We start from the raw sequence: 18246 nt of genomic DNA on the forward strand, positions 1-18246 counted from the left end.
TCAAGCGGGTGCCAGTAACATCTCCATTTGTCCCAGCCCTGAGATTTTAGCAGCCTGTCTTTACTCATCTTTCCCAATGGTGCCGCATTGGAGGCTCTTTAAGGGTCAGGGGAATGAGACCCATTATTGTTACTGTTTTGGGCATATCAAATACGCCTCAGGGAGCTTGCCAGACTCTGCTGTGCAGGCAGGATACTCTCGGTAGCTTGCTGGGTTCTCAAAGAGGAAGAACTAGACTATAAGAGGTCACATGGCCTCAAATGCTGGGGCTCTGCTTGGGGCAGGGAGGGAAACTCAACCTGCCCCCCTCCAAGGGGCCCTGGTGAAGACAGCCAGGCGCAGAGGCAGGAGACTGCATTGCTCTCTTCCGGGAGCTTTGTTTTATAGGCTCTGGATCTTGGCTGTTGATGGGATTACACGTTGCTGGGAGCAGTTTGTGGATGTGACTGCCTAGCTACTGGAAAATGGGGGATCTATAATATATATATATATATATATATTTATAATATTGTAACTATAAACACTGTCCTACCATTGTTCATCAATTTGCTCGAGCGGGCCCAGTAACTTCTCAATTGTGAGACTTATTGTTACCGTGTTTGGCATATCGAATACGTCACGAAGGGCTTGCCAGGCTTTGCCATGTGGGTGAAATACTCTCAGTAGCTTGCTGGGCTCTTCGAGAGGGGAATAGGAATCGAACCTGGGTCAGCAGGGTTGGCTGCATGCAAGGCAAACACCCTATTACACATATATATTGCTTATATATATGTCGTATATATATATATATATATATATATTAGATGGGCTGGAGTGATAGCACGGTGGGTAGGGCGTTTGCCTTGCATGCAGCCAACATGGCCGACCCGAGTTCGATTCCTCCACCCCTCTTTGAGAGCCTGGCAAGCTACCAAGAGTATCTCACCCACACGGCAAAGCCTGGCAAGCTCGCCGTGAAGTATTCAATATGCCAAACACAGTAACAACAAGTCTCACGATGGAGACGTTACTGGGCCCGCTCGAGCAAATCAATGAACAACAGGAGGACAGTGACAGTGACAGTGATATAGTAGATAATACAATGGTTAGGGGACATGGCTGGCATGCACCCAGCCTGGGTTTGATTTCAGGCTCTTATGGTTCTTGGCCAGGTACAGCCCTGGAGAGCCCCAATGCCAAGAAGGTGGCCTGGGTAACCCCAGCTCCACGGGGCCCCGAGCAGCACTGTATCCTCAGATCCTTGTGTTGACCCACTGGCCCAGTTGACTAAGAACTACCAGGGGGTCCCCAGGCCTCACACACACACACACACACACACACACACACACACACACACACACACACACACAGATTGTCAGGACCCAGAGAATGAAATGACTAAGCTCAGGAAAGGCGCCAAAAGGGCCTTGACCTCTCCCACCAGGGGCATTTCTGCATCTATGCAAGCGTTCTCCATCCCAGGACTCACAGCCAAGAAACAGAAGGAAGCTTTGGTCTCCCTCCCCAGGGGCAAAAGCCTCCCTTCAACAAAAGCAATTCCTCAGGGATACCCGTACATCAGAGTCTGCAGTGCTGGGGAGGTCAACAACATCCTGGACACGGTCTCCTCCTTGGGTTAAACGCAGGGACGTCCATTAGCATGTCCCTTTCATTTCAGCCGACTCAGTGCAGTGAGTGTGGGAGACAGAAAGTGACTTTGATTCTAGCAACACTGGGCAATAACTCTGTCTTCCCTCTCCCCACCCTTTGTCACCCTGGTCCACCGCCAAAGTGAAACCTCCTCTCCTTGTCGTCGTGGGTCCCCGGAAATGTGCAGAGAATGGCAGAGGCTGAGAAGAGTTCACCGACTCCTCACCCCACTCGGATCTTTGCTGTGTCCTTGGGGAGGTAACTCAGAACAGGGCCCTGCCTGCCCTTCATCCCCCGCCCAAGCCAGAGAGGCTGCTGGGGCCCAACTCCAGGACTTGTCTCATTGATGCTCACCCTGGTTTTCTTCTGCTCTCCCCGTGGCTGGAGCAGAGGATTTCAGCTCCACCTCCTGAAACGGAACTGAAAGGTGGGTGTGGGCTCGTTTCCCTTTTTCCCTCCCTGCCCTGGGAGGGGACACACACACAGTGTCCCAACCCGGCCTGAACTCGGGGGAGTTTTCTCCAGCCCAGGAACATGGGCTGCCTTTGGTCAGGAAAACGGTGCTAGACATAATGGCCCAGGAGCCAACAGTCCTGCTGAGAGGGCCGGGGGGAAAAAAAAACGCTTCTCTTACCCACAGAGGCCGGAGCAGGGCGGGCCAGCGGGCAGGGAACAGGCAATACCTGGTTAAAATAGTAACTGCTAAAGGTGACAGTGACATAACCCATGTCCACGGCCACCTCCCGTCACCTTCTTCTCTTCCAGTCATGCTCCAGCTGAGAACCGACCCAGAGGACGCGTTTGCAAGCGGCCCAGCTCCAGAATGATACCCTAAGTGTTTCTGGGAATCGGGGTGCCTGTTCACAAACTTTAATCAATATATCTGAGCCGGATTCCTTTGAAATCTCCAGTGAAGGCCTTGTGTCTTCATTATCACCATCGCCTGGCCGGGGAGAGCGATTAGAGCCTTATCAGTTCATGCACAATTGGTAAAAAAAAAAAAAAAAAAGTCCCATCATGCCAGTAGCCACCAACTTCAAATCTGTGATCTTCGTGCCAAGGGACGAGGTTGGCACCGTGCCTAGAGTGTGGCACCAGGCTGAGAGGGATGTCGGTCTCTCAGCCACGCAGCCCTGCCCTCGCCTCCCATGACCTTCCGAAGAGAAGCAGCAAGTTAAAGTCTGCCAATCCCAGTGCCTCACAAGACGAGGCGTGTGGACCACGAGGTGCTGGGTGATGATCTGTCTGCTTCTGAAACAGCCCGAAAGGACCACACACTCTGGTTCCCAGCGCAGCATCACCGGGTCCTAAATAGAGAGTCCCACTTCTCACTGCCCACTGGAAGCAAGTTGGCAACTTTCTAGTGATATGTCCCCGTCCCCCTATTAGCCAAGCCCCAGAAATATACCCCACTGTAGCGCTGTACTCCCGTTGTTCATGGATTTGCTCGTGCAGGCACCAGTAACATCTCCATGGTGAGACTTGTTACTGTTTTGGGCATATCCAATACGCCACAGGGAGCTTGCCAGGCTCTGCTGTGTGGGTGGGATACTCTCGGTAGCTTGCCGGGCTCTCCGAGAGGGACGGAGGAATCAAACCCAGGTCAGCCGCATGCAAGGCAAACACCCTACCCACTCTGCTATTGCTCCAGCCTGTACCCTACTACAAAGGCAAAAAAAAAAAACACACTCCCCCCCTTCCCCCGCCCCCATGCAAGTGGCTCCAGAAAAATTTCCTGAATAAGAAGGCGGAAACTGCCTAGGATAAGAAAGTCAGAAGTGAAAGCAAGGTTTCCTTTCTAGAAAAGAAAAAAACCACCATGTAGCAGAGATGAGATTTGCAGTGGCAGGGACAGCCGCACCGGCCCCAGCAGAGGCTCTGAGGGGCTCTGAGCTGCAGAGGGAGGCGGATTGTGCTGGAGAGAAAGGAAACGGTCACCAATTCGAAACACAGGGACTCCGTGACTATGGACGTGGGCAGCGGGCACTGACTGGGCGCTCCTAAGAAGTGGTCCTTCTCACCTCAATCCCCGCCTCTCTGCCTAGAGATGTGGACAGAGGTGAGGCTGGCAGGAAGTGAGCTCAGAGGCCTCTGCTGCCCTGCCTCTGGGCAGCACAGGCATGGTTCTTTTTTTTTTTTAATTTTTAAAAAATTTTTATTAGTGAAACACCATGAGGTACAGTTGTAGACTTACAAATTTTTGTGCTTGGGTTTCAGTTATACAATGATCGAGTACCCATCCCTCCACCAGTGCCCATTCTCCATCTCCACTAATCCCAGTATCCCTCCCACCCCCCTCATCCCCCCATCCCACCCTGCCTCTGTGGCATGGCACTCCCTTTTGTTTTCTCTCTCCTTTTGGGTGCTGTGGCCTGCAAAAGAGGCATCGAGTGGCAATCATGTTCAGTCTAGAGTCTACTTTCAGCATGCTTCTCCCATCCTGGGGGGATCCTCCCAATACCCCTCATTTGGTGCTCCCTTCTACATCTGGGCTGGCAGGTACGGTTCCTGAGGCTTCTTTCCAATCACCTTCCAGAGAAAACCAGGGAATACCAACACCTAGCTCCTGGTGGCCAGGGGCTTCTTTAAAGAAGAAAAACAATGGTGATGGTCTCCACGGGACCCCCCCTCCCCCCGGAATAAACGTGTCTTTGGGCCAAAGAGATAGTCGAGGAGTTGAGGCTCTCACCTCGATCCCCCGGTTACATCCCGGCACTGCAGAGGGTGCCCCCAAGCACCCCCAGGAGTGGTCTGGAGTAGAGAGCTGGGATTAAGATCTGAGCACCACCGGATGTGGGCCTCCCCAAGCACCCTCGCCCCCGCCCCAAACAGATCCCAAAAGAAAGAAATGGACCTGCCCTTCTCTTGGAAACTGGACTCCCTCTCCCGCTCACTTCCTGAGCCAAGCAGCCGAATCTTTGCTGGGAAAGATGATAGAAAATGCTTCTTTGCCAGGGACCGGAGCGATAATACAGCGGGTAGGACATTTGCCTTGCATGCAGCAAATCTGGGTTCAATCCCCGGCATCCCATATGGTCCCCCAAGCACCGCCAGGAGTAATTCCTGAGTGCAGAGCCAGGAGTAACCTGGGCATCGCTGGGTGTGCCCCCACCCCTCCGCAAAAAAAAAAAAAAAAAAAAAAATGCTTTGCCAGTGTGTCAGTAAATGCAGAGGTTGGAAGCGCCCTGGGCAAGAGGACTCACCTAAGCTAAACTCAGGCCCTGCACTGAGTCCGGATCCACAGAAACCTGTGGGTGGGAGTATAGGGTCCTACCAGAGGACACACGGACAGTGGTCCCTTGGAAACCCAGATGCCCGTTCCTCAGACGACGTGTCCTTCAGACTGGCAGGGCCTTGTGGTGCTTCGCTCTATGAACCCTTTCAGGCCACGTGGCCTGCTGTCATCTCCAAGGGGCCCTTGCCAGCCCTCGGTCAGCATCTGCCGTGTGGGAGGAGAGAAGCAGAATTTCACTTTTTCTTTCTTTCCTTTTTGTGTGTTTGAGAGACTCCAGGGAGGGTACTGGACATGGGCTGTCACTTCAGGCTGAACTGGGGACCGTGTGGCTGAGGCCAACCCATTGTGCTATCTCCTGAGTCTTGGGCTTTATTCGTAAACTAACGGCCTCAAAAAGGTAGCTTTGATTTCCACCCAACAGTTAGAAAGAATCATAGAACACAAGGTGCAGGAAATTTTTATTAGTTGTTAGCAAACCACATCGATTGCAACAGAATGTTCCCATCCCACAAGCAGAAACCTGTTGGATTTCTGCCTCACTTGGTGCTGACACGGTATCACAGCAGCTGTTTCCGGGAGGGTGATTCCCCTCTGCAGGGGTGTCTGCTTGATCACGCCTACCCTGAACTCTGTCCGGATAGATCAGAGCTCAGCCAGCCATCAGAATTCAAAAGAGGATCTTGCAGTTCAGACTTGGAACCTGACTATTTACGAAAATGAGAAGATTTATTGCTTAAATCAGTCACATTTGGTTCTTGCTTACTCATTCCGTATTTGGTCCCATCTTTGGGTGTGTTAGAAAGTATGTTCAGTATTCACAGGGGGATGATGTCTGAGATCACCGAGTTAAAGATTTAATTTCCTGAGTTGCTGGGCCTCCACTTGGAGTAGGAGGACTGGGAAGCGCGTCTGCCAGGTGTCAGGTGTTGTGACCTCTCTGTGTGTTGAGGTCACTCTCTCTTGATAGTGCCCTGAGAGACATCAACAAGAATGCAGTCTCTTTGGGGCTGAAGTGATAGTCCAATGGGTAGGGCACTTGCCTTGCACACAGGCAACCTGGGTTCGATTCCTGGCATCCCATATGGTCTCCTGAGCCCAGTCAGGAGTGATCCTTGAGTGAAGAGCCAGGATTAAGCCCTGAGAACTACCAGGTGTGGCCCCCAAACCAACAAACAAAAAGAGGAATGCAACCGTTCTTATCAGTGGTTCTAGCAGGCTTGAAATCTTCACATTCAGTGGTTATTATGTTTTTGATATTTTTCTTTTTAGGTACTGGGACAACAATCAAGCCGCTGTGATGAGGAGCTAGAGTGTAGAGGGCCTCTAGTCTATCCCATGCACACCCAGTGCTGCCCCAGGGTGGAAAGAACTAGAAAGAAAAGCCCTCTCCGCCCCCTGCAGATAAGCACCCTTCAGGTGATGCAAGGAGGAAGATTCCCCCAGGGACTGTGGGCATGGTGGCTCTTACAACCTTCCTCTGCCACCTAGTGGCATCGGAAGACACAGCTTCAGCATCCCCAGAACTTTCTAGGCATTCTTCTATCAGCATAGCACAGCGGGTAGGGCGTTTACTTTGCACGCGGCCAGGTGGGCCAACCCAGGTTCAATTCCTCCGCCCCTCTCTGAGAGCCCAGCAAGCTACTGAGAGTACCTTGTCGGTACCCGTAACATATTTGATATGCCAAACACAATAACAAGTGTCACAATGGAGATGTTACTGGGCCCGCTCGAGCAAATTAATGAACAACAGTGATAGTGACAGTGACTTCTATCAGGGAGATTTTCTATTTCTCAAACAGATCCCTATTTTCTATTTCTATTCCTATTCCCTATGTCTATTTTCTATTTCTCAAACAGATCCCTTATACCAACTCTACAAGGCTCATCAGAGAGTGGATCAATAATTGACTCCTGGTCTAATTATTGGGTCTAATGGGTTTGAGTCGCACCTCAAAGCCAATTTGCCATGACCATATGCCCTGGGTATTTACGGCATGTTGTTTCGTGACAATGTGACAGAAAGCACAAAAACCACACACAGACAGACACAAATAGAGAAGCACACACACACAAACACACACACAGAGATACCTACACACACAGACACACACGCATACAGACACACACACAAACACACACAGAGACATCTACACACGTGTAAACACACACACACACACACACACACACACACACACACACACACACACCCTTGCTCTCTATCTCAGAGGACCAGGATCTGGGCTAAGGAGATGACTGGGCCTCCCACCATCAAGATCCACACTGCTCGGGACTCTGGTCCAGCTCCCCTGGCCTGGATCTGGCCTTGTCTGGAAGGGCCGCATCTACCGTGTGTCTTCTGAATGCTGCCATGGCACTACGTTTAGCACTCTCACTGCCTCAGAGCATAGAGCTGGTGGTACGACCATCGCCCTCAGTGGGCACATGAGGAAACAAGGCACCCAAAGGCTTGATCAAGGCATGAAATTCAGAAATCGACACTAGAGCCCTTTTGACATGGCTTCCTTCAAGTTTGTGTCATATCCCAACCTTTGGAAGAGGTTTGATTTCTTTAAAAATGATCACTTTCTTCATTTTGGTTTAGGGCTCACACCTGGCGATGGTTAGGGAGTGCTCCTCACAAGGTGCCCACCCTACGGCGCTGGGGATCAGACCAGGCTTCTTGCCTGCAGAGTGAGTGCTCCAACCCCTGGGCCATCTCCCCAGCTCAAAGAGTTTCGGTGCTTGGGGGAGTTTTGTTTATTCTGAGGGCCACACTTGGTGTGGTGTTTAGGGATCACCTCTTGGTGATATTCTGTGGACCAAACAGGCCTCCCTATTTCGGGAGCCAAATCTGGGGATCAAACTCAGGATTCCCATGTGATAAAAATCTGAACTTCAGACTTTTAGCCCTTTCCCAGTAGTTCTGGTGAATTTTTTTTTAATTGTAATAACATCATGATTTACCAAGTTGTTCATAATATAGTTCTTTCAGGTAGTAAATGCTTATGGTGAAAATTTTGCCAAGATAAAACTTCGAGGGTTTCTTAAGCTGGTCAAATGACAAGGGTGCATTCTCTGAGAGAGAAATTGCAATAGCACAGCGGGTAGGATGTTTGCCTTGCACGCAACCGACCTGGGTTCTATTCCCAGCATCCCATATGGTCCCCGGGGCACTGCTAGGAGTAATTCCTGAGTGCAGAGCCAGGAGTAACCCCTGTGCATTGCCAGGTGTGACCCAAAAAGTAAAAACAAACGAACAAACAAACAAAAAACACAGGATCGGGGCAAGAGTGATAGTACAGCGGTAGGGCGTTCGCCTTGCACGCCAACAGACCTGGCTGGGTTCAATCCCCAGCATTCCATATGGTCCCCCAGCCAAGTCAGGAGTAATTCCTGAGTGCAGAGCCAGGAGTAACTCCTGAGCATTCTCTGGGTGTGACCCAAAAAGCAAAAGCTAAAAACAGAAAACACAAACGCGCGCGCGCACACACACACACACAAGAAAACAAGCCATTGGACAGCGAGTGGGCCATTTCCCTTGCCTGGGGCAGACCCAGCTCCATCCCTGGCACAAATATGGTCCCCTAGATCCCACCAAGAGTGATCCCTGAACACAGAGAGCCAGGGGTAAATCCTAAGTACCCCCAAACAAACACAACCCCCAAAAAAACACAGAGTACAGTCTCTTAACCACACAGAGATCTGAGATCTCTCAGGCTGGAACCTTACCTTGATTCAGAGATGTTACCAAGGACCCCTTGACACACAGATGAAGGCGTGCAACATGAATCACACAGGGAGCATTGCAAGCATATTTCAGGCTAGTAAATCTGAGTTAAGAGTTTCCCAAACCTGAGAGAGTGGCAAAGCACCTGCCTCGCAATTATGAATTAGATTCCTGTCATCACATCACGATTCTGAGCACTATCTGGGAGCAAGAATGTTTGGGATCCCCAGTGTTTGGGATCACAGGAAGAAGATGCAATCGCTGGCTCACGGCAAACTAAAGGGTGTGGCTCCAGGTTGCAACCACAACAACAAAAAAGGGAAGGAAAGGCCAACTGAACAGACAAAAAGATGGGTTGGAGATTGCACAGAGGTTAGGGCACTTGCCTTACATGCAGCCAACCTGGGATTGGTTCGCAGCACCACATATGTGGAGAAGCGATAGCACAGCAGGTGGAGCGTTTGCCTTGCACGTGGCAACCTGGGTTCGATTCCTTTTCCCTCTCAGAGAGCCTGGCAAACTACCAAGAGTATCAGCATGGCAGAGCCTCGCAAGCTACCCGTGGTGTATTCGATATGCCAAAACAGTAACAGCAGGTCTCACAATGGAGACGTTACTGGTGCCCACTCAAGCAAACGGATGAACAACGGGAGGACAGTGCTACAGTGCTACCACATATGGTGCCCCAAATCCTACCAGAAGTAAGCCCTGAACTAAGCTGGGTGTGGCCCCCCAAACAAAGCAAAAACAAACAAAAATGTGTTCTCAGAACCATTCCGGGAGAGCTTGTTAGCGACAGATGTGCAAAGAAGTAAAAACGGGCTGGAGCGATAGTACAGCAGGTGGGGCATTTGCCTTGCACACAGCCAACCCAGATTCTATCTCTGGCATTCCATACGGTCCCCTGCATTCCACTAGGAGTAATTCCTGAGCACAGAGTCAGGAGTCACCCCTGAGCATTGCAAGGTGTGGCAAAAAAAAAAAAAGGTGGAAACAAACTCAATTTGTTTGGTTGAGTCAGATATTGAGTCAGATATTGAGCCCCTGTGCACAGCCAACTGCACTACGAACCTAATTGAATGACTCCAAAATCTTTTCTGACATGGCTAAAATAGCGGAAACGAGCGCTGAGACTTACCCTCTGAAGCAAACAGTGATAGCATCCAGAGCTTGAGCTCTCGAAGTGTTTGAGTGAGCCAAAGGCACTCTCTAAAGCATTCAAAATTCATTTCCCTTTATAAAAAACTCTCTGCTGAGAGCAGACTAGTAAGAATGGTCCAAATAAATGACTGACAAACCCCCAGGGCAACTTGTTCTCCTGTCATTTCAGCCTGTTGCAAATTTTCTGTTTTCCTTTCTATTGATCATGCATGAGTAATTGGTTGCATCACAGGGTTAATCTTCCAGATCTCTACTATTTCTTTATGTCATCTGTGCATCGTTTTCACTAGACACCCACTTCATGTTAGTTCACCCAATGAGAAATGTCTGGCACTCAGCAACTGGACTTGGCCTTGAAATCTTGGGTTTCTCAGGGGAATATCTATTTTATAATAAATATTAAATATTTACAGTGATAAACCATCACCCTTTCCTACCCAATGAATGTTGGTGCTTAGACAGCTTTTACGTGAACTAAGCAACGTAACTCACACAAAATCTTTTTTCTGTTCTTGCATTTTTTTAGCCAAGTTTCTGCTAAGGAAGCTTTATAGGAAATAAACTTTGGGAGGGACAGACACCCAGAGGTGCTCAGGGGCCACTCCTGACCATGCCTGGGGACTGTGGGGTGCCAAGAATGAAACCCAGAAGTTCCCATATACAGAGCATAAGGTCTAGCCCTTTGAGCTGTCCCCCTGGCCTTGAAGCAAAAATGTTTTAAATATAAAAATTCTATAGACATAAGATAGGCCTTTTGTATCATAGATTTTTTTTTCTTCTTGGGTCACACCTGGCGATGCACAAGGGTTACTCCTGGCTTATGCAATCAGGAATTACTCCTGGCAGTGCTCAGGGGACCATGTGGGATGCTGGGAATCGAACCCAGGTTGGCTGTGTGCAAGGCAAAGGCCCTACACGCTGTGCTATCGCTCCAGCCCCAGAAGATATATTCTTGAGGGATTGGGAGATAGCTCAAAGGGCTGGAGCATGCACTCTGCAGTTGGGGACTTGGATTCAATCCCTGGCACCATCTGGTTCCCTGAGCACTGCTGGAAGTGCTTGTAGGACTCGCTCAAGCACGGAGAGCTGGGGAGTACTTCCTGAGCACCACGGGTGTGCCCTCCAAGCTAAAAATTAATAACAGCAACAAAACATCATTTGAAGCCATTCTAAAACAATGCTGTTTTCTACTGCATATTAAAAATGTGCCAATGAAAGTTTCCTTTCAGCTACAATGTGGCCAAATATCAAAGACCAGCTCTCTGCCAGCTTGGTTCTTTGTCTTTGCTGGGAGCTGGTCTACTCCCATATCCTGCAGCTCAAAAACTGGCAGAGAGCAAAAAACTTCCCTCGAGGCACTCACACACTGGCAAGAAATGCAAGCCATTTTTGTAGATGCTAACAACCCAGGGCTTGCTCTGTTGCTTTGCAGTGACCTGCAGTGTAAACAGTGTGTGTTGGACTGCACACAGGAACCTCAGCTTCCTGGAGAGCAAGTGACCCGTATGGACATCTGTCGGCATGTCGCATGTGTGTCTATGCTCATTTCCCTTGGTGCATTGTTGTCTGGTCCCTGCATAGATGAATAGTGGTTCAGTGCATTCTCAGCACTGCCAGTGACTGCAGCCATAGCCAGGTGTGAGCAAACACCACAGGAGATCTCACTTGCAGCTCCCAGCCAGTACCGCCACTGAAAAAGGTGTGTAAGAACCATCACTGGCACTGAGACCTATGACCAGCATGTATGAGAACTGCAGGGGACCTCCCTGAACACATGGAGCTCAGCTAAGAACGTTGAGCACAACTGAAGGCTTAGCAGCCTCAGTTGAGCACTGATACCTGATGTGTGGCCCCTGGCAAGCACTGGGGGCTGAGACCTGGGGGCTGGGGATGGGACAGGGAGAGAGGAGGGATGAAGGGGGAAAACCCCAGAGACAAAAAAAACTTCCCTACATTTCAGGGTGTGGGCGCCCACTGGTGGCAGGGATATGAACAACAGCTCACCACCGCCAGGAAGCAAAATTAAAGGGGGCAGGAAACCTGACCCCCTTTAGTCCTCTTTCTCCAGGGAGGTTATGGGATACAATTCACAAGCACAGCTCCCTTGAGTTGCTGGTGGTAAAAATCCCAGTACCCACAACGTCGTTCCTCCGTTTTAGTCTTCATTCCTGCAAAGGGATGCTACAGTTCCTTCCCAGGCAAAAATCTCTGCAAGAGGAAACCAGCCTTCACTGAAAAGCTCAGCGGCTAAACCACGCCCCCTGCTGGCCGACGGCGGCTCCGCACTTGGCCTGGCTCTGGATTGAAAAGGGGCCTCGCGCCCTGACCCCAGGGCACTGTCCACTGCCCCATCACAGTCCCCTCCGCCGCCTAACGTCCGGCATCCTTCAGACGAGGCTGCAGATAGCACTAGGTGATTCCTATCAGCCTCACTTAGCAGATGAGGCCACTGAGGCCAGAGAGGTAAGTTGTCGTGCCTAAGTTTTTCCAGATGTTTCCGCCCCAGCCTTCCAGGGCGTTCTCTGTTGTCTTTTTTTTAAATGTAGGAATACTGCTATTTATTGTCATTGATTAACCTGACTGAATTGGGCATGAACTCCTCATTACTTTTTTTATTCAGTATGTTAATTTTGTTTTATTATAATTATTTTAATCAACATGAGATAGTTACAAAGCTTTCCTGTTTGAGTTTCAGTCATACAATAATCGATCACCCAACCCTCCTCCAGTGCACATCTTCCACCACCAAAGTCTCCAGTATCCCCCCCATCCCGCCCCTCCCCCTGCTTCTATGGCAGAAAATCTCTCCCATACTCTCCTTTGTATTGCTTGTTATAAATAGCATGTCGTGTGGTCGCAAAAGCGACCTGTGCTCCTAGAATTCTAAAATTCTAGATAATGAGGGTCTGGAGAAATTTCTGCAGGGACCTGCTTGGTTCCTAGATTCTTCTGTGTCACTCTAGATCCGGCTGTTAAGGAGCTTAAGTAGCAGCTGGAGGCAGTTTGTGGGCATGACCTCCAGAGTCTCGTGGGGGGGGGGGGGGGGATGAGAAGGACCAGCCCATCCACTATCCCGAGAGTCCTGGAGTTTGCCATCACTGAACCTGCATAGTTGGCCAGGGTTTTTTAGGGTTCTCTGATGTCTTAGGTGGAGAATCCAGGCCTCTGGGCAGCCTGAGAAGACACCGACACCATCTATCAACTCTCCAGTACTTCCCTGCAGAACTTCACTGAATTTAACAGGGGCCAAAAGGATGCACTCTCCCTCTCCTCCTCCCTGGCTGTGGTTGGTTGGTCAAAGGACTACATCCGAACAGTGAGGGCAATGTGGGGTGGGAGTGGGGGGTGGCTCACTGGCCCCAGCACTTACTTGCAAGCAAGCATGAGGTCAGTTCAGTCCCTGGTACCGCCACGTGTGCTAGGCACAATCCTAGCAGCTCTGCTGCCTGAGACTCCCAGCCCTCCAAGGGTCATCACAGCCATGCGGGAGAGAGCACCACAACTGAATGACATGACTCTGCTGCGGGCAGGGGGAGGCAGTGCAGTCAGGAGTGTGACAGCTGACAGCGTGTGTCCCTGCGGTGACCTGAGTGAATCCCCTAGGCAAGCACATGGGTGACCCTGTGACACGTGTGACCCTGTGACGTATGGGAAAGTGAGTTCTGACGTTCCATCAGGATGCCAGGGTCACCCTCCAGCCCCTCTTTCCTCACCCCAAATTAACAAAGAAACAGAACCCCCAATCCAGAATAAGGCCTGCTCAGAGTCCAAGGAAGCAGCTTCCCTTGGCATGGACTTCTGGGACGGTTAATGGGGCCTTAACAAGCACTGTGGGTGTCCAGGCAGTGGGCAGAAGACCTGCCCAAGATGTAGAGCAGGCAACAAGAGAGTGGGTACTAAAGGTGAAGGGTCCCCAAGTCATCCACAAGGGTCACAGGTCTGTCTTTAAGCAAGACAGGAAGAAACTGACCACCGCCCCCACCCCAACACACACACACACACACACCCTACTTCCTGTTAAACAGGGAAATAGCATAGCACGATATGAAATACCCGTCAGACTGCTGAGTGATATATATTAGCTCCTTACAAATAACAGATTGACTATCTGGGAATTCTGACTGAATTCTATTCTGGGAATAGAGCCTGAGCATTTATATTTTTATTAAGTGCCAGATTATTAGCATGATGCAAATCTAAAATCAATGGCTTAAAACAGCAAGGAAAAATAAAGAGCAAAATGTTAAGCTCTCCAGTAAAATTTGAGCTGGGTGGGTGGTGATACATTAGTTTAGACAGGCTCATCAGGCAGCTGTGTGTGTGTATGTGTGTGTGTGTGTGTCTTAGATTGGGGCAGCCAGGTTGGTGAGGCATAGAATCAGTTGTACAAGAATACTGAGTAATTAAAACACTTTTTTATCATGAGGAGGATCAGGACCAAGTGGCAGTAGAAAGAAAGGAGAAAATTAAGCAAAGTCTAAATGATTTCGTGGGAAAAATGAAGATATTAGTGGCTTACAAAAGGACAGATTTGGCTCTCAATAAACAGAGAATTTAACTATAACCTGGCATTCAACTTACCCTACTTACTATTGTTTACTGACCTCTAATGATTCATCTTCTAGCAAAGACAAATACGGAAGCAAATATTCCTACTCTGGCTTATAAAAGAAAATTCAAGCAATTTTAATCAGTCCTGCCAGCAGTTTAGAGAATCCATTTAGCAAGAGATGTATGTTTATAAATAATCAAAGATGCCATTAAAATATAACTTGGTAAACAGGCATTACCTATTTAATAAGTACAATATATACATAGATTTCTCTTGAAAAGCTTCATTTATACAGAAACATATTTACAAAATGAACAGCGTCATCAAATGAAAGAATATGTACAATGCATACATGTGTGTGTATATATATATTATATATATGAACTTTGAAAGACAAATAAGGTTTTCATCATTGCAGTTAAAATGGACAGCCATATGCATTTTAAAAATTCCATTCCAGAATAAAACACAATGGTATTTTTCACTTATTTTCCTAAAATTCTTCATGTTTGGATACTTGGAATTTTTCAAGTTTCTAGTGCCACCAACTGGTTTGAACTTAACCTCAGTGTCAAAATATCAGACACTCTGTTTTTAAAAAGTTATAGAAAAATGAGCTTCTGGAGTCAATATGCGTAAGGCAAATCAACCTTCCTGAAAATCAGTATGGTTTACACATATTCCCCGGGGTGGCAGGTTAACATTTACCAGAGCAATGGTTTCTCTAAAGGCTTTTTCTTTCAACCAGAACATCTCAACCAAAATTCACACATTAAAAAACCTTTAGAGACTAATATACTGCAAAACAATGTTTGAACATACACACACGAGAAACAATTAGATGCATCTTCCTAAGCATCAAGGAGGCATTAAGAACCACTAAAATGGCAAAATGCCAATGACCTTTCCTGATCTTTGGGTTTTTTTTCCTTTTTCTTAAAGAAATACTCAGCTGTGACAAAAATGAGGGGACATGTGCAGAACCATCACAAAGATGACAACCTACTGACGCAGACCTCAGCAAGAATTCACTTCCCAAAGCCTCATGCCAGGGAGGGCTTCTGAGTCAAGCTACCTGCCCCGGAGGACTTAGGTGTGTTCCTGGCCCAGTAGAAGGGATGAGGCGAAAAGCCTCCCGCCCCCCCCCCCCCCCCCCCCACCAACAATGAGAGTTCCAGGGGCAGGAAGTTTCCTGGCTGGTGTGTGCCCCAATCTAACCATAATACCTAGCAGGGGGCCAGGTAGGTTCCCCCCAAAATGTGCCCAATCAAAAGAATGATAGGTTGGTAACCTGGCCATATTTAATGTCAAGATAAGACTGCTTTAACATGATTATAAAGATGAAAATTTTTTAAAAAATAATTGAAACTCATTTTTCAGCCCAAGTTTATCATTTTCAATGCTTAACACTTAGGCTAAAGTTATAAGTGATTATGGGAAAAGGGAAGTCACTTTAAAAAAAAAGAAAAAACAGGCCAATATGGACCACCACATGGAGTGCGTGTATGCTTGCAGATAACGTACAGGACTCTGGCTTCTCCGAGTCAGAGATGACTTTGACTTTGAAGACCAGAATTACCAGTAAACATAAAAAGCAAATGCCCCCGAGAACTCAGGGTTATCCAGACCATGTTCCTCTTCCGGTCACCCCACCTTCTCCCCAAGGATCCAATAGAGGAAGGGAGAGGCCCTCCACCCTCACATGACGCGTAGAGAGCGGGGACTATTTCTGTGCCTTACTGTGCTCGGTCCTCATACACGCACCAAACGGCACCCCAGAAACTCAAACACAAAAGGAGAACAACGCATTTTCTTCAAAAGCTGTCCACGGTTTTGCTCATTTAGAGGAGCGAGGAGGTAACAATTAGTAAAAAATATGGATTTCAATAGTTCTCCAAATAAAAACAGGTGGCACAAACGTTAATGTTGGAGCTTTGTGCTGCATGTGCTGTATACTCATGTTGTAAAAGCCTACGGGCCTAGGATGCATATGATTCTGAACTTCGGCTGGTCTCCGGGAACACTTTGTGTGTCTTGGAAAAACAAAGAAAATATTGTAGTGAATGAACCTGCATCACATCAGCAGCCGTAAAATTTCTTGAGGAGGGTCAGGGACACGGCTCAGCGGCAAAGCACTGTGCATGGGCCAAGCCCTGGCCTCAGATCCCCGGCAGAAAAAAAAAGAGAAAAGAAAAAGTGAAGGTGGACTACTCTGATAGTCTATAAGAAAACGAAAATAACTCAGATTTGATTGCACCTGCCCTCTTACTCTTTATTTTGATAAAATATTGATAAAAAGAACAAGACACGCTATGGTGAGACTAAATCTTTTTACAGCTATTTAAAATATAAAAGTCTTTGAACTTCTATTTCCATTTTGAAGTGAAAAGATTGTCTTCAAAAGACAACATAAAACTCAACATACAGGGGGAAATGACACCAGGATGAATCATATAACCCTCAGTAAATGGTCATTTTAAACCACGTTGTTAATTTAAAAAATGCTAAAACACATTAAAAAGGGCACTGCCACCATCAGCCCCACTTTTAGACCATAAAATTGTTAATATATTGCCCCAAAGCTTACTTCTCTACAGGGAAGGAAAAGGCATGTAAAAACCCCAAATAAAACTGACTCTTACTGCAACATCAACATGTGAGTCAAAGTAATGAGATAAATGGGAAAAACCACACAATAACAGACAAGAAATGTTCAGAGCTGATTAAAAAAAAAAAAAAGAAATGACAATACTACTACTGGCAATAAACTGCAAATCTTAAATAAATATTCTAAAAAAGCCACAGGATAGGGGCTGGAGTGATAGTACAGAGGGTAGGGAGCTTGTGGATTCTATCCTAGCATCCCATATGGTCCCCTGAGCACTGCCAGGAGTAACCCCTGAGCATTGCAGGGTGCGGCCAAAACCAAGACAAAACAGGATATATGTTTGGCTTTCAAATTCCTTTGGCTATATAGAGATGTAGTTACTTTGTGTTTTAAGTAAATGTACTAAAAATACATCCCCCTGGAGGACTGTAAGGTCCTGGAGCCAGGCAGAGAGTACAAGGGAAAGGTGGTGCCTTGCTTGGGGGCTCACCCCCGTTCGATCCCCACCACACAGCACCGCCGGATGTGGCCCAAGAAACAAAAAAAGAAAAAAAATGATTCTACTGTTGTATGTAAATATGTCAATTAATATCATATGCTGGATTATCTTGGATACTGGTTCTTCAAAAATATCTTTAACATTTCTTGTTTAAAGAAATGTTAGTTTGAAGTCAGTTTCAAAAATTCGTTCCGAAGGTTCTAATAATGACTAATTCTTTTCACAATTTAAAATATATCTAACACACACACAAATCTTCTCAAGGACCATATCATCCATAATAATAATAAGGCCCTCCCGTTGATCATCGATTTGCTCGAGCGGGCCCAGTAACGTCTCCATTGGAGACTTTGTTGTTACTGTGTCTGGCATATCGAATACGTCACGGAGAGCTTGCCAGGCCCTGCCATGTGGGCGAGATACTCTCGGTAGCTTGCCGGGCTCTCCGAGAGGGGTGGAGGAATTGAACTCGGGTCGGCCATGTTGGCTGTGTGCAAGGCAAACGCCCTACCGCTGTACTATCGCTCCAGCCCCATATCATCCATATTATATTAAATCATCATTTGTGTAACTAAAGACTTAGGGAAAACAATTCCCCCACTATTAAAATTCAAATTTGAAAAACCGCATCCAGCAGAGACCAGAAATCCTGACAGACACGAGGTGGAGGGTGCCTGCTTGCTGTGGCTACTCCCCTATTGGCTTCGATTAAATAAAAAGACCAAGAAAAGAAAAGAAAAGAAAAGAAAAGAAAAGAAAAGAAAAGAAAAGGAAAGGAAAGGAAAGGAAAGGAAAGGAAAGAAAAGAAAAGAAAAGAAAAGAGAAAAGAAAAGAG

The 18246-nt window shown here is 47.7% G+C and overlaps 1 long non-coding RNA gene across 1 annotated transcript in view; it reads left to right on the top strand.

Annotated features, from left to right (window-relative positions):
* LOC130029656 (uncharacterized) overlaps positions 1–2913 on the top strand; it is a 50403-nt gene extending 47490 nt beyond the window's left edge. The window contains exons 3-4 of the long non-coding RNA XR_008793386.1: positions 1772–2056; positions 2395–2913. This is a non-coding gene — a long non-coding RNA (uncharacterized LOC130029656). The remainder of the gene's footprint in view (positions 1–1771; positions 2057–2394) is intronic.
* The last annotated feature ends 15333 nt before the right edge of the window (positions 2914–18246 follow it).

The sequence above is a fragment of the Sorex fumeus genome, unplaced genomic scaffold (genome assembly GCF_029834395.1).
Source record: "Sorex fumeus unplaced genomic scaffold, SorFum_2.1 ptg000043l, whole genome shotgun sequence".
Taxonomy (NCBI): domain Eukaryota; kingdom Metazoa; phylum Chordata; class Mammalia; order Eulipotyphla; family Soricidae; genus Sorex; species Sorex fumeus.